This window comes from Vicugna pacos, chromosome 10 (assembly GCF_048564905.1).
Source record: "Vicugna pacos chromosome 10, VicPac4, whole genome shotgun sequence".
Classification (NCBI taxonomy): domain Eukaryota; kingdom Metazoa; phylum Chordata; class Mammalia; order Artiodactyla; family Camelidae; genus Vicugna; species Vicugna pacos.
The window spans coordinates 15,439,582-15,464,362 of NC_132996.1; the positions used below are offsets into that span (position 1 = coordinate 15,439,582).

General features: G+C 38.3%; 2 long non-coding RNA genes and 1 other non-coding gene across 3 annotated transcripts; 2 read left to right on the plus strand and 1 right to left on the minus strand.

The window, feature by feature from the left end:
- Positions 1 to 868: 868 nt before the first annotated feature.
- LOC116282098 (uncharacterized) lies at positions 869 to 18,718 on the minus strand. Its single transcript, XR_012076455.1, has 3 exons — positions 18,654 to 18,718; positions 16,571 to 16,694; positions 869 to 947 (listed from the first exon to the last, which is right to left on the minus strand). It is a non-coding gene; the product is annotated as an uncharacterized lncRNA (long non-coding RNA).
- Positions 3,035 to 7,638, plus strand: LOC140698657 (uncharacterized). Its single transcript, XR_012076456.1, has 2 exons — positions 3,035 to 3,158; positions 7,333 to 7,638. It is a non-coding gene; the product is annotated as an uncharacterized lncRNA (long non-coding RNA).
- LOC116282138 (U2 spliceosomal RNA) lies at positions 3,978 to 4,166 on the plus strand. Its single transcript, XR_004191611.2, has one exon. It is a non-coding gene; the product is annotated as a U2 spliceosomal RNA (small nuclear RNA).
- Positions 18,719 to 24,781: the final 6,063 nt, after the last annotated feature.

The window sequence follows — 24,781 nt, forward strand, 5'->3', positions numbered from 1 at the left end:
CCTGTGCCGAGAGCCCACCTTTGTGCGTGAGTTCACTCCCTCTACAGATATCCATTCCTGCTGCCTGTGGTCTGATTTATACCTGTCTTGGATAGTGGGTTTCCTCTGCTCTTTTCTTCGCCTGTTCAAAGTCTTACTTATTCGTCAAGGCTCAGCTTAGTTCAAAGGACACTTCTCTGTGAAGTTTTTCCGTAATAACTAAATACCTAAGCCGTAGACCATTTTTAGATTCTAGATCTTCCATTTATTTATTTTGATCTTAAGACTGTGAACTGAAGCGCTTTGAGGATCTTTTTCACTCACTGGCAAAATGGAAATAACAGTTGTCCTACAGAATAGTGGTAAAGATTCAAATCTAGTACATAAAAGTGCAAAGTATCTAGTGGATAATAGCTATTCAAGAATCCCAAATGATCATTTCTATCCTGCTCAGAACTTCTTTGGCATCTTTATTTTATCAGTTCTTTCACGTCTTATCCCATTTCCCTTGTGTTACTTGTCTTCTCCTTGTACTGGATTTTGGATCACGCACATATTTTTTTTCTTAAGCGTGTGTGTGTGTGTATGAGAATTCTGAATAGGGCTGAGCACATTTATTCATGGCAGTGAGCCAATAAATGTGTTTCTCATCAGAGAAGTTCTATGGTTCTCATTAGAAAAGTAGGTGGTGAAAAGATTTAAGCTAATGTGTTCAGTACAAGAAACACAGAGAAACTCTTTTTTAACATGAAAGAATCCTGTATAAGCAAACACAAAACATATTTAGTAGACATGGAAGTACAACATGAAATGTACCAAGTTTCACAAATACAAAGGATTATTATTACAAAGCAGAATAAAATTGAAGTTAAAATTTTGTGTCCTCCAGTTATCATTAAGAGAGTCCAGTTCACAACTGCTCTTTTTCTTATTGTTTTCCTTCCCAGAAAGTGAGGCAGAATGATTCCCTGTTGAGAGAAATTAAACTTGTTGGTCATTTCCCACCAAAAAATTGCTTGATAGAGCCAAATACCATTCTGTATCTGCTAAATACTGAAGGAAAGACCCATTGGCATTTGGTTTAAGCAACTAGAGAGAGGCTTCGGCATGTGACCAATTATTCATGTATACTGGGGAAAAAGTTGACAAAAGATTCAAAAATTAAAGGCCCACAGCAAAATAAGTGGTCTTTAACATATTTCATGTATTTCAGATTCACAGAGTTTTTTCCCATCACACATGAAACTGACAAATATACCAAACCCTTTTATTGTATGTAGCGTTCATCTTTGTATAGATCTTTTCAGGAAGGCTTTATAGCTTTGAAGTTGCTGTTCCTTATGTGTTTCTAAGAAACTATAAAGTTACCGAGTTAGTACATGGAATTAAAAACTGGGGCTGAAATAAAGAATAAAGACAACTAAAAATATTTCATGCCCTCATTTTTTTGAAAGCTTAAAGCAATTTTTTTTTTAAGAGTTCATGTTATGGCCCTAGTTGAAAATACTTCTATCATTGCCATTTTATTCTGTAGAGCGTTAAACTAACATGGAATCTAGGTTGCTTCTGATTAGATAAAGCCTTTTCAGGTTTAAAGATCTCCTGCCTACTCTAGGGTCTTCCATAGTTAAACAAAATGCAAGAATGTCACACGTGTTTATATAATTTATTAAATTAGAATTGATTCTGATAACTAGCCATTACATATAGGGCAAAATGCATCTGCAGAATGCTCAGTCCTTTGCACACACGCACTGGCATTCCTTCCATAACAACAAGGATATATTAAACACCTACTATGTGAGGCTTGGTACGAGTTGCTTTACAGATTACACCTATTGGCCAGAGTGCAATCCCCCTACCCTCTTTGCCACTCACCAGCTACAGACACAACTAGAAAAGAAATTCTGGAACCAGTCATCTTGGGAAAAGGTATGGCCAGCTAAATCTACCACCCTGTTTTTCTTGGCTATGTCCCAAGATAAAAAACTCTCTGCTCATCTGCACTTTTAGGTACTCTGTCACCCTAACCATCCATCCATCCATCCATTCATCTATCCACCCATTCATCTATCCATCCATGCATCCATTTATTCAAAACTATTCAAAAGTATGCACTGACTTACTGTGAGTTAGGTACTTCCCTAAGGGATGCAAAAAGATGTGGTTTCAAATCCCACAGAAGTTTAGTAGAAGAGATGGTACTCAAGTAGTTACCTAAATAAATACCGAAGTAGTTATGTACTAACATAAGAAATACGGTAGAAAGGTATCATATACTATGAGACAGAATAACAGTGAGGTCTAATTTACTTTGGGGACTAAAAAAAAAAAAGAACTTTAAGAAAATAGCATTTAAACTGGGTATCTAAGAATGACTAGGAGTTATTCAAATAAGAAATGGAAGGAGAGGGTAGAGTATTCTGGGAAGCAGCTCTAAAGCGGAATGTGTCTAAGCGTTAGAGTAACTGAAAGAGGACTAGTGAGGCAATAGTATGGTAAGTAGAGGAAGGAACAGAGGAACTAGAGCCAGATTATGGAGGACTCAATATGCCTTTCAGAGGTTTTAGGTCTTTTCTTAAAACTACTAGAAAGTATTCACACTACCGATTATTTTACATCATATAATCTTTACAATACTTATAAATCACACGTATTTATAATACTAATAATTTAAAGCAGAGGACTGACATGATCAGATTTACCTTTTGGAAAAAATCACTCTGGCTGATGGTGAGGAGAAGACATACATAGAGGGTCCAGAGAAGATATGGGATATTAGACAAGAGCTAATGATGGTCCCTTGGACAATAGGAGCTATTTGTCATTTAAAATAAAGAAGATAACGACTGTTGTAGCCACCTCCAAGATGTTTCTCAATGAACCTCACCTTCTGGTATTCATGCTCTTGTATAAGCTACTTCCATAGTAAATCAGATTGACCGGTGTGACCAACAGAATGTTACAAAAGTGACAATGCATGACTACCAAGGTTAGATCATAAAAGGCATTGCAACTTCTGCTTTGGTGTCTTAAATCACTTACTCTGGGGAAAGCCAGCAGCCATGTCCTGAGTACACTCAACAGCCCTTTGAAGAGGTTCAGGTGGAGAAGAATTAGGGCTTCACATCAGCAATCAGGAGCCGACCTCAAAGTGGGTGTTTCTGTCAAGCCTTCAGGTCAGTGCAGCCTTGGCCGAAATCTGACTATACTCTTAAGAGAGACTCTAAGCCAGAAGTGCCCAGCAAGTCATATCTGAATTCTTGAACCATAGAAACTGTGAGAGATAACGAATGGTTATTGTTTTAAATTACTAATTTGTTGCACAGCAATAGGCACTTAATATGGTGATACTGAATACTGTAACTGACAAAGAGGGAGATATCAAGGATAATTCCTAGATTTCTGGCTTTCAGAGCTGATTTGATATGCTTTTACAAACAATATAGGCAGTGACCTAGTTTTTTGAGGGTAGAACAAATCAGTTTTATTTCTGATGGATTTGGGGTGCCTTTGGGACATCTAGTGATTACAAATATCAGGATTCTTAGTTGCAAGCAAAGTAAACAAGCTTTGTCTGATTTATACAGAAAATAATTCACTGGGAAAAAAATCTTTGGAAGAAAATATGAGAAAAAAATCTACACAGACTTGTAGTAGACAATTATTGTTTAAACAGGACACAAAAAGCACTGGACATACAGAATAACCTGGAAATTCTCCTCTTCAGAATGTTTCTTTATATTCATTAAGAGAATGGATAGATAGAAGCAACCAAAGAGTGAGAGATTTTATATACATATATAGATATAGATATCCAGAAAACTTAAAAAATCTGCAAATATTTGCAGTGCATATGTTAACAAAGCAGTATATCCAGAATATACAAGAACACCTACAAATTAATGAAAAAAGGCAAAGATCTCAAGAGAGAAATGGTCACAGGCTTGAATAAGCAGTTCAGAGAAGAAGGTTTCCAAATAAAAAATATATACACGATCATTTCTTGGCCTCTTGTCTAAGATCAAGCGTAGTATCTGTTCTTATCAGTTTAATATCTGATATGTCATCTATCCAAGGACAATATATTAAGTGGATTTGGAGCAGGGAGTTGGAATAGGAGCTTTCTCCATCCACTCCACGCATTGACCTGGTATCGCAGTACCTCCAGGAAAAGTGTACCAAAATAACATTAATAATAATTATTATTATTATATTTATGGGAAAATGTCCCGTTTCATTGCCGCTAGGAATTGAATGCTTATGTTCCACCCCCAATTCATCTGTTGAAACCCGAATCCTCAATGTGATAGTATTTGGAGATAAGGCCTTTGGGAAGTGATTGGGTCTTTAGGGTGGAGCCCTCAGGATGGGATTAGTGCCCTTATGAGAAGAGACAAGAGAGAGCTTGCTTCCTCTCTCCCAGCCATGTGTGAACACAGGGAGAAGGTGGCTGTCTATAAGCCAGGAAGTGGGCCCTCCTCAAACCCTAGATCTGCAAAGCCTTGATCTTAGACTTAGCCTCCAGAACTATGAGAAATAAATGTTTGTCATTTAAACCACTTTGTTTATGGTATTTTTGTTATAGGAGCCTGAACTAAGACAACTGTTTATCAAGGGAATTCAAATTAAAACTAGTTCAACACTACCACCTAGTCACCAAAGTGGCTAAAATGGAAATGCCAGAAAACATTTTTGGAGTTGAGGAGAATATACAGAAACTGGGCTTCTTAGACACTCTAGTAGAAAAGTAAACTGTTACAATCACTTCAGAGAATTGTTTGAAAATATCTAATAAAACTGGACATTCACAAACCCTAGGAGCCAGCAATTCCACTCTTAAGTATGTATCCAATTGAATTGCATACACACTTTTACCAAAAGACAAATACAGAAATGTTCTGAACAACATGAAAAATAATAGCAGAGATAGCCCCTATTTGGCAATTACTCCCACGTATATAGGAAAATGGATTAATGAATTGTGTATTTTCACCTATAGGTAACTATAAACCAGTAAGAATGAATAGGTCTATAGCTATATGCAAAAATGTGGATGAATCCCAACAACATAATGTTAAGTGAAAGAAGCCAGACACAAAGAACTGTATGAAACTATTCATACAAAGTTCAGAATCTACAGTTTTAGAAGTCAGAGTTATGGCTTCCTTTGTAAGAGAGGCTGTAAGAGGAAGTAGGCGTAAAGGAGGCTGCTGGAGGTGCCAATTACACATTTGTTGTTTGTAGTTCGCAATCATTCTTTAAGCCTATGCACTAAGGATTTGTTCACTTTTCTGTATCAATGTTATATTTCAGTAAAGAGTTTAAAACAAGTAAAAAAAAAAATGTTATCTAGTGGCTCACAGAACCACCACTCTGGTGCAGAGCCAGGTCCATGAATACAGACTCAGGAACAATGGCCAAAATTATGCCATAGAACTGGTCCGATGAGAACCCAGCTGTGGACACCGTAGCTTGCAACCCTGACCCTGTGAGTTCTGAACACTGAATCCTGTCACCAACTCCACCACAGCTGCTGAATCATTTCTCCCTTGACACCACAGCCAGAGGAAATGTCTCACAAATTTCATTTCATTATGTCACCAGTTCTCCATTCAATGTCTGTGGCAGGCACATCTGATAGATGGATCCTATGTCATGTCCCTGGGCTCCCACTACAAGGATAGATGGGAAAGCAAGGATTTGGAATTTTAAGCTTCTATAGTGCGACAAGGGCTCTCTCTCCCTCTTAATTTCCTCAAACAAGAAAAGAGGGTTCACATGCTAGGAGGTTAAAAACAAGGTGAGATTTTTTACCACGATTTGTCACAGAGTAGCAGGGATTTGTCAGGATATGAGTCTGTAACTCACAGGAAAAATCTGGGCTGGAGATATAAATTTGGAATTACTAACATGTAAATGTCTCTTGACCCCGAGGGTATGGATAACATCATCAAGACTATAGAAAGAAAAGAGAATGAGGCCTCATCAGGGCCAGCTCTGAGGAATTTCAACATATGACAGAACGTAAAGAAGGATGGGCTGCAAGGCTGATAAAGAAGGAGGAAAGCTAGAGGAGAGTGGGGTCGCAGAAGAGTAGGGGGTCTTTCAAGAAAGAGGGAGAATTTGATTGGGTCAAGTGATGCTGAAAAGACAGTGAAGACCAGGCGCCAAAAAACATACATTCTTTATGAAGACAAGGAGGTCACTGGTGACTGTAATATAGGTGCTGCTTCCATGCAGTGACAAAGCAGAGATGGGGGAAGACAGATTAGGACGGACTGAGAAGTGAGTGGGAGGATAAAGAATGAAGACAAGTGTAAATAACTGTTTCGAAAAGTTTAATGATGAAAGAAAGCAGCAAAATTTTCTTTTGTCTCCATTAACAACACTTGTCTTCCTATACTGCCACCCACACCTTGTACTTCATAATAATTTGTAAAACCCAGGACATGGCTCTTTTTTTTTTTTTTTTTTTTTTTTTTAGGGTACTGGCTCCTCTCACTAGAAACTCTTTAAAGGTCATGTCCTATATTCATTTTTTTCATACCTTTATGTTCTAAGGGCTTAAAACAAATTTTCAAAATAAATGAATGAATGTTTTAAGGTACAATCTTCATAGGGACCTTGAAAAGGTAAGCGGTGAGAAAACTGAGACTTATAAAGCTTACCTAATGTTTTCATGTTTATCTAGCTAAGCCTGTGAGTGGAAGTCAAGATTTAAATTGCAGTATACCGTTATGCTACACTGCTTCCTGAAACCTTCATATGTACGTAAAAATTACATCATTCTCATGGTCATGCGTCTCCATTTCTAGACTTTGCACCTTCACACCAGGGAGCAAGGAAGAAAACAAAGACACTAAGAATGAGAGATGTATGCCAGATGAGTCTGTTACATTTCATCAAGGAAACACTGCTTTTCTGAAAGATCCACCCAGTAGCCTTCTGGTAGTGTCTTCTTGGCCAAGCTACCAGGAATAAAATGGAGCCTGTGACATCAAATTTCCCAAGTACATTGTTGTCCTGAATAAAACTGAGGCTATGTTAGTTGTGAAGAAGGAAAGAACCAATATTGGGTAGATAAGTAGCAGCAACTAGCTCAGCACATAATCAGAAAACCATATATACAGAAAATTACCACTGGAATCGTATATACAGATAATTACGATTGGGAAGGCTCCATATTAAAGGTATGAACACAACACAACTAAATTTTCTCCACCAGCAGAATATAATCATCTTTTTTCTTTCTAGTTGAATGCCCGTTGTTATACTACCTAGCATTTCATTTGCTGACTTGGCATGGGTCATAGGGTCCCAAAGCCCTAAAGGTTCGTCTTCTCCCACCAGACATGCCTCCTGCCCAGAAGGAAAGTCCCCTCACGCAGCCAGTTCCCCTGCCAGCCAGACCAGCTGCACTCCACCTGGGCCTTGCTGCACGATTCCCTGCTGACCTGTGGAATTTTTCAAGCAAACCAGCCACATTCTCCTGTAGGAACCGAGGGGCGCCTCATCCTCTTGTTAATCTAGAGCCTGCCTCCCACCACTCCTGCTTATTCACTCGCCTCAAGTACAGTCCTCGTGGCCCTAAGTGGCGAGGAATGTCCTCCTCCCCTAGCCTGAGTGTATGTGACCAGTAAACAGCTGTCAATCTCATTTGTCCAGAGTTGGGTGTCCTGTGTTTGATCGTCTTGTATTATTTGGGAGGGTGGGGGAAAGCCCTCCCTCACCAACGGGGTGAAGAGGAGGTGATCTAAATAGTTGAGCAACAGAAAATTGCTGAAATTTGACGGGTTTTCACCTGTAAAAAATAACAAGTTTATATGCTTACATTAGTGACCGTGCTGTTCCAGAAACACAGATTCTTAAATTGTGAAATCACTCCCGTTCGACAAGATGGTTATCCTGTGCTAGGCATGTGGAGAGAGACTGCATGAGGGAAACAAAACTCCTCTTGCTCTCTCAATAAGTAGAACAGATGGTGTTTTGAATTTCTCTTTCTCTCTCTTGCCAGTACTTCACTTCTATATACCTGTGTTTACATATGTGTGTATGTGCTTATCTTGTTCTCTGGCTCTCTGATCTCTCTTCCTAGTACATCTACTGTAAGGTAACTGAAATTCCTTGAGAAATCATGAAAATTGTACCAACTATTGTAAAACTGACTCATGCTTTATGGGAAGTTGGGGAGTCTTCCAAAGACATGTAAGATTGTTGTTGTTACTCTAGTATGACAAGTTTGAATGCCTGCTTGGAGAAATTTAGGGAGATTTAAGGAATTATTTTCTTGTCCTGAGAAATTGTTGAGATCTGTGTCTCTCAGGAAATAGCAAAAGGAAGCAACTAAAGGTCTACGATAGAATAGACATGATGAACACCTTCCAATTTATGGGCTTGAAGACCAGTCCCATCCTCAACACCCCACATAAAATTATACTGAAAGATAGACACATAGATAGAGATAGAGACAGAGATATTTCCAAAATTCCAAGGGGAAATCTTCTTGAGCAAAAATTGTCTTTAGCTGCTTTTGAGTGATTCCTTTAGAGAATATGGAGACTTGCTGTTCACCATCCTGAATGGCCTAACAGATTTTGAATGTCGACATTTCTGCCTTAGGAGAGGTGATTAAAAGGGATCTGATTATGGTCATCCCTTGGTATCCATGGGGAATTGGTTCCAGAACACCCTCCCACGCCACTGCGATACCAAAATCTGTGGATTCTCAAGTCTCTTATATAAAATGGGGTTGGTACATGTACCCTCAGTACCCATGGATATATCTGCAGAGTCCACATCCACAGATTCCACCAGCCACATTGGTTGCTTCCACTGGTTGAACACGTGGCTGTCGGATCCACAGATACAGAGGGCCAGAGCATTGACCTTTGAGCATCCTGCAGTTTTGCCTATGGACTTTGACTTGTGGGCAAACTTAATTTCTACTTCCTTTTCCAAAGGAGATACACCAGCTCAAATGTCTAGATGGCTCAAGTGTGCAAAATAAGCCTACCTTCAGCAGAGAACTGAAAGCAATGTACATGACACTTAAACACTGAGAAGTGTTTTCTTGAGGAATTTAAAAAAGAAAAATTATTTGACTTGTTCTTGTATCCTGAAATTTCTGTCCCATTTTATTTCAAAGAATTATAAACAACTTAGCCATATTTCTTGAGAAACACATTTCTAAAACAGCTCTGCCTCTTGCTATCATTCACTGTGTTTGTTTTCTTTTAAATTACTTCAAAAAAATATTTACTGAGCATCTCGCCAGTTACTGGGCTAAGAATGGTGCAAGCAAAAAAGAAGAAGGCATTCAATGATAAGTTTTTAGAAAAGGCGATGTTGTCTTTTTCATGTCTGCAGCCCACCAGAGCACCTTGTTTATAACAGACACGTCGCACATTTGTTTGATTGGTTTCATTGGGACTGAGTTACACTACCACTGGGATTTTACCAGTGTTCTTCCTATGAATTGAGCTTGGATGGGTGGTCCTAGAAAACCAGAGCTACTCAGGACATAGAGAAAACAGGGAAGTGTTACGGGAGTTCCAGTCCACCTTCCATAGTACGTATCATTTGAGAATTACAAGTAGCAGGTTTGACCGGGGGTACCGTATCTGCTAGGAATCTTCAATCTTCTCTGCTATTCCAGCACAGTTCGCTTAGTTTTGAGAAGGAACATACAGTAGTCCTTGAATAGCACCCCACTGAGAAGTAAGAATAATGATTTACTACCATGAACACCGGTGGAATGGAGACACAGCTTTGTTTATGGGTTTAAGTCATCTATCCAGATCCTGGATGGTATCCACCCTGTGTCCTCCGTGAAGGGGATGATCTGGGAGAAGAGAGCTGTGTTGATGCCCTGGCCAACACCAAAACGCACCTCTGCTCTGACCTCACTTGATGTGATGGCCTCCAGCTCAACAGTACCTGTTTCCCAAGACAAATCGTTTATAGATAAGGCACAGTGATGATTCATTCTTTAGATAGAAAAAAATTACTATGAAACAGAAAGTCGGCATTAAACGGACCAAAATTAATGGAAAGAATATTTATATCATGACATATCTAAGTACAGTGAAAATTTTCACGAAGAAATAAAATCCATGAGAACTTGGCAAAGCATTAGCAATCTCATATTTTACAAAATGGGGAAAGAAAACAGTATGCACTAAAAGGAAATCTGTCATGATCAATTAACATTCATTGTATCCTTTGAAGGGGATACCTCTTTGAAATGGATGCCTCAGGAATTAGAACTTCAGCCAGGTACTTGTATCATAAAAAAGAAAAGAACCAACTGTCAGGTTCTTTATACAACACTTAAAGGTTCCTCATTAATTCAATGGGTTTTCATTCATTACTATCATGTTTTATTCTGATGCTCATGGCCGCCCAGATTCGGCCTGTGGGAGCTCATTTTAGCTGGCTTCTGTATCATTTTGACATGTCTCCATCATTCCTTGGGCTCTTCTGTCAGAACAGGATATTTATTCCAGGATCTTTTTGTGCTTCCCTTCCCCAGATCTGCAACCAGCTATTTCTGCATGAAGTCTGTGGTTTTTGCTTTTTGTGGGGTTTTTTTTCCCCCTCTGAGAATGGTATTTACAAACCAAGATCTGGATGCTCATGTCTCACTAGGTGTGTTCACTTACATTGAATTGCTGCTGCCCCTTGGTCCCCTCAGCGACCAGAACCAGAGAACAGAGATAAAGATTTAGAAATAGATACACACACACACATACTCACAATCACACCTATATTTATATCCGCCTATACACTGGATATCATAAGGTCACATTATATCTCAAATCCAATCCTACACCACAGGTTCATCCTAGTTTCTCTCTTTCCATGCGTGTAACTTCCTTTTCTAAAAACAGCAACCTGGCTCACATCTCCTTTAATCTGCCCACTTACTTGTTCAAGGCCTCAGAATGTCAAGGATCTTCCATTACTACTGCCCACTTTGCCCCACTGCAGACGCCCTCTTCTCCCTGCTTGGCTCTGACTCACCTCCCTGAGCTGCCTGCACGGCCCGTGTGGCCACCCTCCTCACTCCACTAAGACCACATACCTTGTGCTATGTCGCACAGGGTTAGGGATCGGGCAACCGACCTGGCAAGGAAGGGTGTGCAGGGGACGAGGGCTCCCAGGTTTGACCCAAAAACTACTAATTCCAGCCCTCAGTGTAGGGATGCTCTCTCACCCTGCTCTTGCCCCAGCACCCTGTACGGGGCCATGTCCCCCTGCTACTGGGTTCTGATACCGTCATTGTAACACCCACCTGTAAAGGTGCCCTCCTTACCCTCCCTGGGCTGCGACTCCCTACTCTGTGCCACAATGGCCTTCCTCCAACCACAGACACCTACTGTTGGCCCCACCTATGGGATTTTTGGACTGAATTACTCAGGAAGGGAAAGGAAGAGGAAAAAAAAATAAAGAAAGGGGAGAAAAGAAGTAAAGTGGAGGGAAGAATAAGAAAGATGCTAAAGAGGAAGAAAAAAGAAAAAAGTATGATTTGGGGGGAAATAATTAAATCATAAATTTCAAGGAGACTTTGAAGAGTATCTGCTGATCCCTAAGTCACCTGAAGAACTTTTAAAAATTAATATCATGAATGTCCTGGTGAAAAGGCTGTTATGTAACCAGGTCCCTTGATGCCCTGTTAATAGCTCATTCTAGTGCAAAGGTGTTTCCAGTTTATTCTTTGCAGAGCACTGCAGTTTCCTCCAGCTTGAGGGGAGTGAGTGTGTGTGTGTGTGTGTGTGTGTGTGTGTAAATGGAAAGGTGGTGGAAGGGGATCCACCTAATAAAACCCTCCCCACTTCCACTTCAACCTGGGCAGAATGGAGCTTCCAAATCCATTTTCTGTGTTTGGCGTCTATGCAGCATTCCATTAAAAGGCTTTTCTGTCTTTACAATGATGGGAAGGCACTATATTACAATATTTTACTTCTCTTAATCATTGCATTTGGCCTTTACTGTAATCAAGGCAAATTCTGGAAATTCTCAAGGATTCTTTTAGAAATATAAGCATTCTTCAGTGCAACAAAAATTACTCAAACTTGCCAATCTCACTTAATATTGTATCTGGTAATACAGACCATTTCATAATATTTTGTCAATGTACATTTTAACAGGCTTGTCTTTCATACAAAGGGTAAAGTTTAAAAAAAAAAACTCATTTTTTCTAAGCCAAATCTAATATTTTGGAGACACTGATGATGGGAAATGATGTGCTAGCTAAATCATGGCAAACAGTAGAGCTATAGCTGTTTTTCAACCACTAAGCAGGTGAACTACAGTGATGGATATATATGTTTTTACGTCACAAGGTCATTAATTTAACGAATTTTCATCCCGTGCCTTCTATATGTTCAGCACTGGAAAATAAGAAGTAATCTATCCTATAAGGAAAGCATTCATACACTCCCTGGAAAGACACAAAAAAGCAAAAATAATGCAACACTAGCAGTACAAGTATAAAGATAAAAAGACAGTGCACTATGGAGCCCAGAGAAAGGGCACAAAGGCCAGTCTAGGGGTTTTAGAAAACGCTTTCTGTAAGAGTGAGGTTTGAGCTGCAAAGTTATTCCTACTGGTTATTTATGCCCTTAGGTGTGGCCAGGATGAACTTCAGCATATGAAGTTCTATGTGAAGCCTGTATACTGCACCAACTCTGCTGTAAGATCATCTAGCAATCCTATGTCTTCTTTATTTTTTTTTAAATTGAAGTATAGTTGATTTACAATGTTGTATTAGTTTCTGGTGTACAGCATAGTGATTCAGTTATACCTATATATATACATATATATATATATATATATATATACATATATATATATATGTATATATATATTCTAGTTTACATTCTTTTTCATTACCGGTTACTACAAGCCACTGATTATATTATACTTCCCTGTGCTATACAGTAGAGCCTTGTTGTTTATCTATTCTGTACACAGTAGTTTATATCTGTCAATCCCAAACTCCCAATTTATCCCTCCCTTCCTCTCCTAGGGCAGTTGACCCAGGCATTAGAAATAAGAGCAAAAATAAACAAATGGGACCTAATTAAACTTATAAGCTTTTGCACAGCAAAGGAAACCATAAGCAAAACAAAACAACAACCTACAGAATGGGAGAAAATATTTGCAAATGATGTGACTGATAAAGGCTTAATTTCTAGAATATACAAACAGTTCATACAACTTAATAACAACAACAAAAAAACCCCAAACAATCCAATCCAAAACTAGGCAGAGCACCTAAATAAGCAATTCTCCAGTGAAGACATATGAATGACCAATAGGCACATGAGAAAATGCTCAATATCACTAATTATCAGGGAAATGCAAGTCAAAACTACAATGAGGTATCACCTCACACCAGTCAGAATGGCCATCATTCAAAAGTCCATTAATGATAAATGCTGGAGAGGGTGTAGAGAAAAGGGAATTCTCCTACACTACTGGTGGGAATGTAGTTTGATGCAGTCATTATGGAAAACAGTATGGAGATTCCTCTAACTAAAAATAGACCTACCATATGATCCAGAAATCCTAGTTCTGGGTATATATCCAAAGGGAACTCTAATTCAAAAAGATACATGCACCCCAATGTTTATATCAGAACTATATACAATAGCCAAGACATGGAAACAACCTAAATGTCCATCAACAGATGACTGGATAAAGAAGTTTTGGTATATTTATATAATGGAATACTACTCAGCCATTAAAAAGAATAAAATAATGCCATTTGCAGCAACATGGATGGACCTAGAGATCATCATTCTAAGTGAAGTAAGCCAGAAAGAGAAAGAAAAATACCATATGATATCACTCATATGTGGAATTTTTTTAAAAAAAGGACACTATGAACTCATCTACAAAACAGAGACAGACTCACAGACATAGTAAACAATCTTATGGTTACCAGGGAAAGGGTGTGGGAGTTTGAGATTTACAAATGTTAGCCACTATATATAAAACTAGATTTTTTTAAAAAGTTTCTTCTGTATAGCACAGGGAACTATGTTCAACATCTTGTAATAACCTTTAATGAAAAAATATGAAAATGAATATGTATATATATGTGCAACTGGGACATTGTGCTGTACATCAGGAACTGACACATTGTAATTGACTGTACTTCAATCAAAAAAAAATTGGCTTTCTGTGCTTTCAATTATCTATGGTCAACTGTGATTCAAAAATATTAAATAGAAATTCCAGAAATAAACAACTCTTGATTAAAAGAAAAAACACAACTTGTCAACCATCATAGTAATTGATTCAGGCAAGACATATCAACAGATGCTAAAGCTAGCAGGTACAGTTTGAGGAAGAATATAGTATTTACACAGACACAAAGTACTTCTGTCTTATATACAAAGGGAAAAGGGGTAATTTTCAGTAGGGAAATGTGTCAGGCAACCAAGGAATTAGGCACTGATAATAATAGTAGATCATGCCTTTTTAAAATTAGCTATTTTAAAATTTTTTATTACTTTAACCCTAGCATCATCTAAAACCTCATTACTTTGCAATGTAATATATGCTAGAAAAAACAGCAGTGGTGTGTAGGATACTTTGGACTGACTCTCTCAACACCTATTTCAAAAACCTCCATATTGTAGAGGCTGGAAAACTGAAAATCACTTTTTTCAGATTCCCCTGAAGCTAAGATTCTGCCTATGTTTATGTTTCACCAATTCGATGCACAAGCTTACAACCTGAATTTAAATTCAGTTAAGTGGGGGAGAAAGGCCAGATATGTGAAGCATTTGTTCTGCTGGTGTGAATCACAGTAGAGCAGAGAGGTTATGGAATTGGCTGTCCTGGCAGCTTTTTGATTTAATAGGAAGACCATGCTGGAAGCAGCAGCACCCACAGAGACAGAGTTCTACGCTGTACCCTTGGGAGTCACTGCTGGAAGTTTAGCCTAAAGCCTGTTACAGAATTCTGGGGATAAATTAAGTAAGGCAGTTAACACACATAAGTAAACTTCTTTCTCCTTGAATTAGCTACAGTGGATTCAGTACTATGCAACCAAACGGACCCAGTATTGATTCACGAAAGGAAAACATGCTAGAAAGAGTTGTGAAAATAGTCAAAGTCAAAATTTTCCAAACTGATCTGAAAATGTTAGTGATCTGAGAGATGTCTAGATAGATATTTAAGTAGAATGGATTTCTTTTCAGTAGGACTTCTCAAAAACTTTAAAAGTTTAATCTGTGTTGTAAATCACACTGTACATCATTTCCCCAGCACATCTGACCAGGAAATTATTCATTTCGGGGGAAACCTATTATCAGCTTGAGAAATACAGACAGAGTTTGTGAAACATTGGTCTAAATAAAATACCCAGCAGTCGGAGCCAACAACCTCTGCTTCTGTTCCAAGTCTCTTTGTTCCAAGCAATCTGTTTAGATTTTTTGTTTCCATATATCTTGTTGTCATGCTATAGTAGGCAGTGTTCTGGACAGGGATATCAATATCCAGCCAGCATAAAAAGTATATATTCTTATTTTGTTAAGTTGGCAGTATTACTTATTTAGACAAAGTAATTCATTTCAGTTGTCCAAAGTAGTGAAAACCAGACACAAAAGGAAGCCCAGTTTATTTTATGATCCCAAAGAAATCAAAGTGAAAACACTAAGAAGATAACATACATTTTGTCTTTATTTCTCAGTTTATGTGTGGTTCCAAATGAGGTCAACAGGGATAAGAATTCTACAAGAGTCAGATGGAACTCTGAGTGTTTTTGTGGTGAGGCAGTATTTGAATCCGAGAGCTTGTCAATGTACAGGCTTGGGACCAGCCTTAGTTCTGCAAAATTAATGACATCATAGGGCAACATGATAAACACTGTCATTTTCTGGAATAAAGGGGGAAATTAATTCAGCCGAGAGTGATAAGGAAAGACCTCACAGAAGATGTGATGTTTGATAACTAGAAGGATTGTTAGAGATGAAGTTGTCTAGGACAGAGTGGAATGTAAATAAGATGATTGAGGGTGGGTCAGTGTGATTATAGACTCTGGATATGATTTCTCTACATCTAATGGATTTTGAAAATCATAATCAAGGCTTGCAACTTGGCCATACATCACCATGTGAATTAAGTAATTAGAAAAGGGTCAGAACAGAGAGAGTCATTACTATGATTAATTGTTATGAATAAATTTCATACCTCAGTCTTAGGCAGGCCCTATATGCCTGGCCTTGGAACCACGATTCTTCAGCATTCCTGCTCCCCTTCCCACAGTGGCTTAAGACTTTTGTTTTGCATGAAACTTGTTTCCAGGGAAGTGAGTGGTCATTTGCAACTTTGCCCCAGTGGCAATCAGTCGCTATCCGAACACTTGCATGCCGGCTTCACTCAGGGGCTTCTGCTGCCTTCGGCCCTGCACCGGCGGCCTCACCCGGGGGCACCTCTGGAGGCCTGGGACACAGCTCGTGAGGCAGGTGAAGCCCACTTGTGTCTAGGTTCTTGCAGTCATTCTAACCTGACAGGCTATCCTACACATTGATTTTAAGTATTTTGGTAATATTGTAACTGATTTCCTCTTTACCTGCTCGATGACAGCAATACTTCAATGTTCTGTCAAAGATGAAGTAGTTCTTTAGCTCATCTCTTCTCCGAGGGGTGTGCCGTTCATTGGAATTTGGTTGGTTTACCTTGCAGTCTCAGCTTTCCTATGGTTACAAGAAAACCTATGATTTTGTAGATTACCTAACTTTTTCTCATTGTTAAGACCATATGGACATGTGCTGGCCACCTTCTACATCCTAAGCAGAAATGGAAATCCTCATCAACTAGTTCTGGCATCAACTGATGACTCTTGCCTGAAATTGTTGCTACTGTTGGATTCACAAATTTTTCTAATTTCATCATCCCTCTCACATTTATTAATTGACATTTGAGAACTTGTGCTTTGGGCTGAAAAAAAAAAAAAGTGGAAAAGGGTTGTGGGAGTGTCAACGAGAAGCAAGGAGGGCACTGCATCCACATCGTGTTTCCTGAGATGTATGAGCGATGAAGAAACAAATAATGATTCTGCCGTCAGTAAGATCGAGGAGTCATGGAAACACTACCGACTACTGGTCAGGTTCTGTTAACCTCTCTAGTTTTTCATCTGAAAAAATGGGGGAAGTAGTACTTGTATAATGAAGCTATTAAAATGAAATACAGAATATTTTAAAAATCTAGATTATGTCTGACACAATAATAATTCAATTAACTCTTAGTTTCCATTCCATCAAGGATCTTGATTTAGTGCAACTGAAATACATATATAAGTGTAGCAGGGCCATGACAAGAGATTTACAAAGTGCAGTCCCAACACAGAGGAATTAGTTCTTCCCACCTGGGGAGCAGGGAGAGAAAGTTACAGAGGACAAATGAGCCTGCAGCACCAGAAAATGCATGGCCTCACTGGTCTGCTGGAAATGAATGATAATTACCACACTCTAACGCTGACTTCCTCTCCAACTGCTCAAAATGTGTCACTCTCATTAGCAGATATAGCTGATATATAAGCCTGGATGATAGTTTTATGAAGCCTTAGAGCCTTGAAACAAATCTTCTTCCATGAACAAACTCCTGTGGGTCCTGACTCTAGACTCTGCTGTCTGTGGTTAACGGAGAGAAGACCCTCTGAAGTCCACTCCAGCGGTCTGCTCTTCAGAAACTAAAACATTCTCCTTTAGGTCTTTCATGTCCTGCAAAACATCTCAGTCTATCAACTATTCTTCTTATTCTGAATGGCTTATTTATTCTAATCACGTTCATTGCTGTACCAGGCACTATGAAAGGCACTGCGAACCCAGGAGCAAGTGCGAGTTTATATCCTGCTCTGGAGGGGTGTGCAGATTGGGGAGGTGCCAGACAAATGAAGAGACGCTCTTTCAGCCTGCTCTGGATTCCAGGCCCTTCCTCCCCCAAGTTTCCAACTCCAAACAAACGCCAGTAAAACATGAGCAAACCTCACTTTTCAGTCACATTTGATAATGTGCCTAAAATTCTGGGAAATTAAAAAAAAGAAAATTACGGCCACATCACAGCAAAATTCTCTCTCTCTTTTCTGGCGCTAAGATATTCCTGGTTCTGGCTCAGGAAATAGAACCAGAAGAGCAAACATGATTAATCCCGCAGAGAAACTTGGAAGCGGGAGAGAGCAAAGCTGACTGTTTCAGAGTCAGTTTAGATGACAATGTAAAATCATGAGATATACTCTGAACCCAAGGCCAGCGTATTTCCTGTCCTTCTGATTATGGGAAGTAACTTCCCTAGTGGAGATGAGGTTATTGTTATTTATTTAGTTTTTAGGCACACCTATGACTCCGCTGACTGAATCCCGAAGGAATCAACATTAATCAGTTAGACTCCTTAACCGGTGGCTATCAGTGTAAGTTCAGTGAGTTCAGTGGAATTACTTCAATCATCCCTGACCCGGCCACACACTCTTCATTCCAAATTTGATGACTGCACCGAACGCAAAGGGAGATGGAAATATCTTGGCACACAATTTCCTACCAGGTGAGAGACAGAGTTGGGGACGAAGGCTCTTCCTTACTCCCTCCCTCATTAACCTGAGACTACTGACCTACTATCAATGGTTTTACTGTTTTGTGCTCTTACGACCAAAGACTCACATTTATAAGGTGGCCAGCCAAGGTCAGCATTTCATTCTGTGACACAGATTAGTTTTCCTCTCTACGCATAGCAAGGGAACTTCTGCAGACATCCAACCTTGAAAACAACATGTCTTTACTTGATAAGATCATAATTAACTAACCCAGGACCCTGGATTACATAGTTACTTTATCTCCACAAATTTGAGATCAGGAATAATACAAAAGTCCTTCAATTTTTCCAAAGAAAAATTGTGTCAGAGGGAGGCTTGAAGGGGAAGACCATGATTGAATCAGCTCGTTCAACGTTTCTTTTCAAGTAGACTAAGAAGAAATAGGTGGGTTTCATAAGCCAGAGTGGGATTATACATGGCTCCTGGGGCTCAGAGCCAAAGGGAGAGGATCACATGCATTCCTCAGAATTATGGGATGCTTGTCCATGGAGACAGCAGAACTACCACTTCAACAAAGTGGACTCCTGAAGACACCAAGTGGGGAAGAACTTAGAAGTTAATTTTAGGAGTTTAGTTTAAAAGCTAATAAAAAATAAATGTCTTTGTTATGATGTATGTATGTACAAGTGGTAGGGAAACACTGAAGTGCTAGGCTGTAAGGTTCACTCCCTTCATTTTCAAGAGTGGTTATAGGGAACGCATTCACCTCCTCACAACGCCTTGTTTGGAGAGACTGCAGGCATACAGAACAAGCATGATAAATGTACACCCAGGCCCTGGCTGAACTAAAGTTTTACTTAACAGTTTTGCTTTGAAGATCTGTGGACCTTTGACGCCCCATCCTCATTATTTCATCAATGCCATGTTCATTAAAAATCATTTTATCCAAAAAATATATGAAATATATACCTTGTATAAGGCATTATGCTAGACCTCATTTGGGAGGGAGATATAGCTATAAATTAAATATATATATTTGAGACTGGTACAGATAAAGGGTCATAGAAATGATGGCGAGGAAGAAGTCATTGCTACCAGTGTTGTTGGATAAGGAAGCACCTCAGGATTTGAAGTGGCTCTTGAAGAATGGGTAGGATTTGAACATGGAGAGAATGGGATATTCTGAACAGAGGGAATGTGGACAATGGCATGGCCCATGGGGTTGAGTCATATATTTGAAAGAATATGGTGAGAGACATACTTAGAAAGGAAGACTGGGGTCCAAGAATACTGAGCAAAGACCAGGAATTTCACCACCAGTGAGAACGGAAGTTACATGCATTTTAGAACAACTTGGCTCTATAAAACATGCTGTCTTCTTTTCACTCAGGCTCTACCTTTTTTTTCTTTTTTTTGAGTTCACTCCCTTTGTCTGAAATTCTCCCTAATCTTTTTGATGAAATAAAAATACATATTTTAAGGCGAGACAAGAAAAACTTAAACATGAAATTTTTCTCTGCCTATCTGGACCTCTCCCTCCCCTCTAGTGTACACCGTGCACCTGCCTGCATTACATGTTAGCCAGAAATAGCCACTCAACCATAAAGATCAATTTTTCTTCTTCTGGAGCCAACCATGTAACTCTTTAGAAAACATTTCTTTCTCAGTCCTGTAAGGGGTCATGATGACCCACCACTTACCTGTATGCAGACATCTTTGGTGAAATTTATATACAATGCCATTATATCATGTCCCTTAAAAACAGCAATTGGTGTGGAACAGACTGTCCAGACAACCTGGGGAGATACTGGGTTGCACCTAATGGAAGTCCTTAGCTTTAATACTTGTTTATGACCTTATTAATGTTCCTAATTACTTTACTTGTATTCTGCCTATTTTACAAGTTATTAGCCTTTTGCATTACCACATGTGTGGCTGAGCCTCAGATAAAATTAATGATCATTAGGTGACTTTAAATGATTAATCAAATACATAGATCAATGATTGTAATAGGGTAACTCTAGATATGGGAAGAAGCAACAAGAGGGAACCATTTCCTGGACCACAACAGACCAGTGAGACAGGCGGTCCGGAGGCTTGTGGTTACTGTTAATAGGCTCTCGTCCGATAACAGCACATTGAATGCCCATCAGTGAAAGCTCCTCCTGACCTAGGGATGGACATTCCCAGTGCTGGAGGAAAAACTGGTCATGAACTGCCTCCCAAACCTTGGTCAAAATTGAGACTGAAAAGGAGGGGATTGTAAAATAGAAAACACTGCCCACCATCCAGTTCTGCAAGTATCGAGTCATTAGCTGCAGCAGTTGCTGCCCTACGGTACGCCCTGAAAGGATGTCAGAGAGAAGATCAGGATGAGACACTCTGTGCTCTGGAAAACTGACAGAGCTGGCCTTCGGACAATTAGATGTTTTCAGGAGGAAATTTTATGAACATAGTTTCCTGGATCTTCCCATATTTAGAAAAAGCACTAAAACCATTAACTAAGATATCTGTTCCTCGTGAATAGCAATAACCTTCTACCCAGATGAGTGCTTGACTGTATCTTTTTGCCAAAATCTCACATATTCTGGCCTCCCCCTTGATCTCTTCAGAACAGTCCTCAGAGATTTCTGAAAGATTGTCTCTCAGGCTGTAATCCTCAGGTTGGCTCAAATAAAATTTTCCATTTCTTTCGTAGATTCTATTGATTACATTTTTCATCAACATTCTCATCCTCTCACCTCTTACCACATTTATCTACCTAATTCATATCCATGCTTTGGATGTCAGTCTAAATATCACTTCCTCGAGGAAAGTGAGTGATTCCTTAACTCATTTGATGAAGTTAGAGTCCCTTTTTATAAGCATTCATAACACCTTGTTTCCTGCATAGCAGATATCAAATTTTAATTATATAATCTTTTGTTTAATATTTATGTTCTGCTATATTCTAAGGTTTCATGAGGGCAGGAATAATTTTTGTTTTACTTCTGTATCCCCAGTGGCCAGTAAACTGTATTGTTCATAACAGATGGTCAATAAATATTTGTGTAACAAATGAATAAATTAAATGAAAATATAAAGACAATAAGCAATATGATAAGCTAAAAGCAGAGAAGATAAAAACGTTTAGGATTCACAAAAACCTAGATGAGCAATGTGATAGTACAGTTTTCAGGCAACATTTAGCTGATAGGTAAGTCTTTGAAGTATATGATATGAGGAATTCACTAATTTGAGCAAAATCAATTAAACACCAAAAGACAAATGCTGGAGAGGCTGTGGAGAAAAGGGAACACTCCTACACTGCTGGTGGGAATGCAGTTTGGTGCAGTCACTGTGGAAAACAGTACGGAGATTCCTCAAAAGACTAGGAATAAACTTACCATATGACCCAGGAATCCCGCTCCTGGGCATATATCCAGAAGGAACCCTACTTCAAAATGACACCTGCACCCCAGTGTTCATAGCAGCACTATTCACAATAGCCAAGACATGGAAACAGCCTAAATGTCCATCAACAGATGACTGGATAAAGAAGATGTGGTATATTTATACAATGGAATACAATTCAGCCATAAAAACTGACAACATAACACCATTTGCAGCAACATGGATACTCCTGGAGAATGTAATTCTAAGTGAAGTAAGCCAGAAAGAGAAAGAAAAATACCATATGAGATCGCTCATATGTGGAATCTAAAAACAAGCAAACAAAGCATAAATACAAAACAGAAATACACTCATAGACATAGAATACAAACTTGTCATTGCCAAGAGGGCAGGGGGTGGGAAGGGATAGACTGGGATTTCAAAATCATAGAATAGATAAACAAGATTATACTGTATAGCACAGGGAAATACACAAGATCTTATGGTAGCTCACAGAGAAAAAAATTGTGACAATGAATATATATATGTTCATGTATAACTGAAAAATTGTGCTCTACACTGGAATTTGACACAACATTGTAAAATGATTATAAATCAACAAAAAATGCTAAAGATAAAAATAAAAAAATAAAAGCCAAAAAAAATCACCAAATCCATAATATACATTTGAGGAGGTACTGAGAATACAAACAATAAAATTATAGTTCCATATATGAAGAGCTTACTGCTTGCCAGGTTATCCAAGCATTACCTCATGCAGAGGTAAATTAGACATCTCAGCCTGAGGAACTCAACACTGAGAGGGGAAATGGTAATGAATAACACAAATAATTATGTCTAATTTAACATGTAAACATTATCTCTAATTTAGGATAGAAATAATTACAGAGGGTTTCAGAAAACAGAGCACATGGGAGAGATGACTTCTGCCGAGGGTCATCAAAGAAAGATTCAAAGAGGTGATTTTAAGCTAGACCTTGAGTTCAGTAGGTAGATAAAAACAGAAGAGTCTAATTAAGGGTATTTTTGAAAAAAAAATTGGCTGAAACAAGGTATGAATGTTTGAGAGTGGTTGACATATTTCTAAAATGAATGAGCAAAAGGGAAGAGAATGGGGAAGTATTACAAGATAAAGGAGGAAAAATAAAATTGAGGCCAGATTGTAAGTCTTGGCATATGCTAAGGAATTTGGACTTAACAATATTCCATAAACTGTGTGGGATGTAAAAAGTTTAAGTGAGATCAAATTTATATTTTAGAAAGAGTTTCCCCTTTGATCCAAGACCTTGCGATAACCAAAAATTTACAAGAGGAGATTTCGGTCAGAAAAAGGGCTGGGATTGGTTATCAACCCCCATGGGCTTAGATGCAAGATAAATACCATATGATCTTGGCATTCAAAGACAGCTGATTCCGCAGTGATCTTTCACTCATATTTCTGCGCAAAGATCACAACTACCCTGGACAACACTATCTGCACAAATCAACAATAAATATGTAGTCATATAGCCTCTGCCTTTCTTGTCTTGGTGAAGTCAACATCCCAAGTTTCACAACTGCTACCAAGTGTATTGTTTTTCACGTCTACATTCCCTACAGAACTGTAAAATCTTAAAAGATAGAATACAAATGCTGTATAATTTAAGCACATAAAATTAAATTAATATTTTTTTCTCCTGTGGATTTTTTTTTTTAAAAAAAAACCTTTTATTTAGAAAGGCTGAAATGATTGCATGCTAATTTCAACAGCTACGTTATATAATGGCTTGACAATTCCAAATTTTGACGTCCTGTGGATTTTTTTTATTTCAAAAAAGAAACATGATTTTAAAATTTTCAAGCAACACATTGGTTGCTTAACCTATCCTCCACTAAAAAGTATCAATGACACTTGCTTCAATGTATTATTATATATTTTTCTATGCATAAACATACACACATATATTTTTTCTTTGAGAAATGAGTTTTCCATATCATGCAGATTTTTTACTATATAGCTATTTTAATTTAACAGACTATCATGGATAGTCACGTGAATATTTGCAAATCTGACATACACTTTTATAAATAACTGTATAAAATTACATAGCATGAACATATCACAATATAAATATATATAAATAAAAATATAAACAAACTATTTTTAATTAATGGATATTTAACTGGGTTTCTAATTATTTATTATTGTGTTATTTTTATTTTGACAGGGTGGAAGTAATTAGGTTTATTTATTTTTAGAGGAGGTACTGGGGATTGAATCCAGGACCTTGTGCATGCTAAGCATGTGCTCCACCACTTGAGCTATACCCTCTCCCATGGGTTTCTAATTATTAACTCAAAAATTATACTGCAATAAATATTTGACTTTACTTGCACACTTACAAGTATTCATTCAAGTGCTCATAATCCCTACTGTCAGCATTGCTAACTCAAAATGTCTTTTAAATTTTAATTTTTCCAAATCACTCTCCAGAACAGGTATATAAATCTATACCACCACAAAAGGTTTGATGGACTGTCCATGTTCCTACCTGTACTGTCCCACGTGGGAACCACTAGCCACATGTGGTTGCTTAAATTTAAATAGAATTAAACATTCAATTCTCAGTCACACTAGCCATATTTTAAGTGATCAGTAACCACCTGTGGTTAGTGGCTACTCTATCAGATATCATGATATATATAGGCCATTTCAATCATCACAGAAAGTTCTGTTGGGCAGTGTCATCTCAAAACAGCCAATACTAGATAATATAAACCTTTTGTACTCTGGGAAAAATGATAAGTTTAATAAAGTCTAATTTTTAATTTTATATTTTTATTCAAATTGTAAGCATTTAAAAAGTGTTACTGATTGTATTT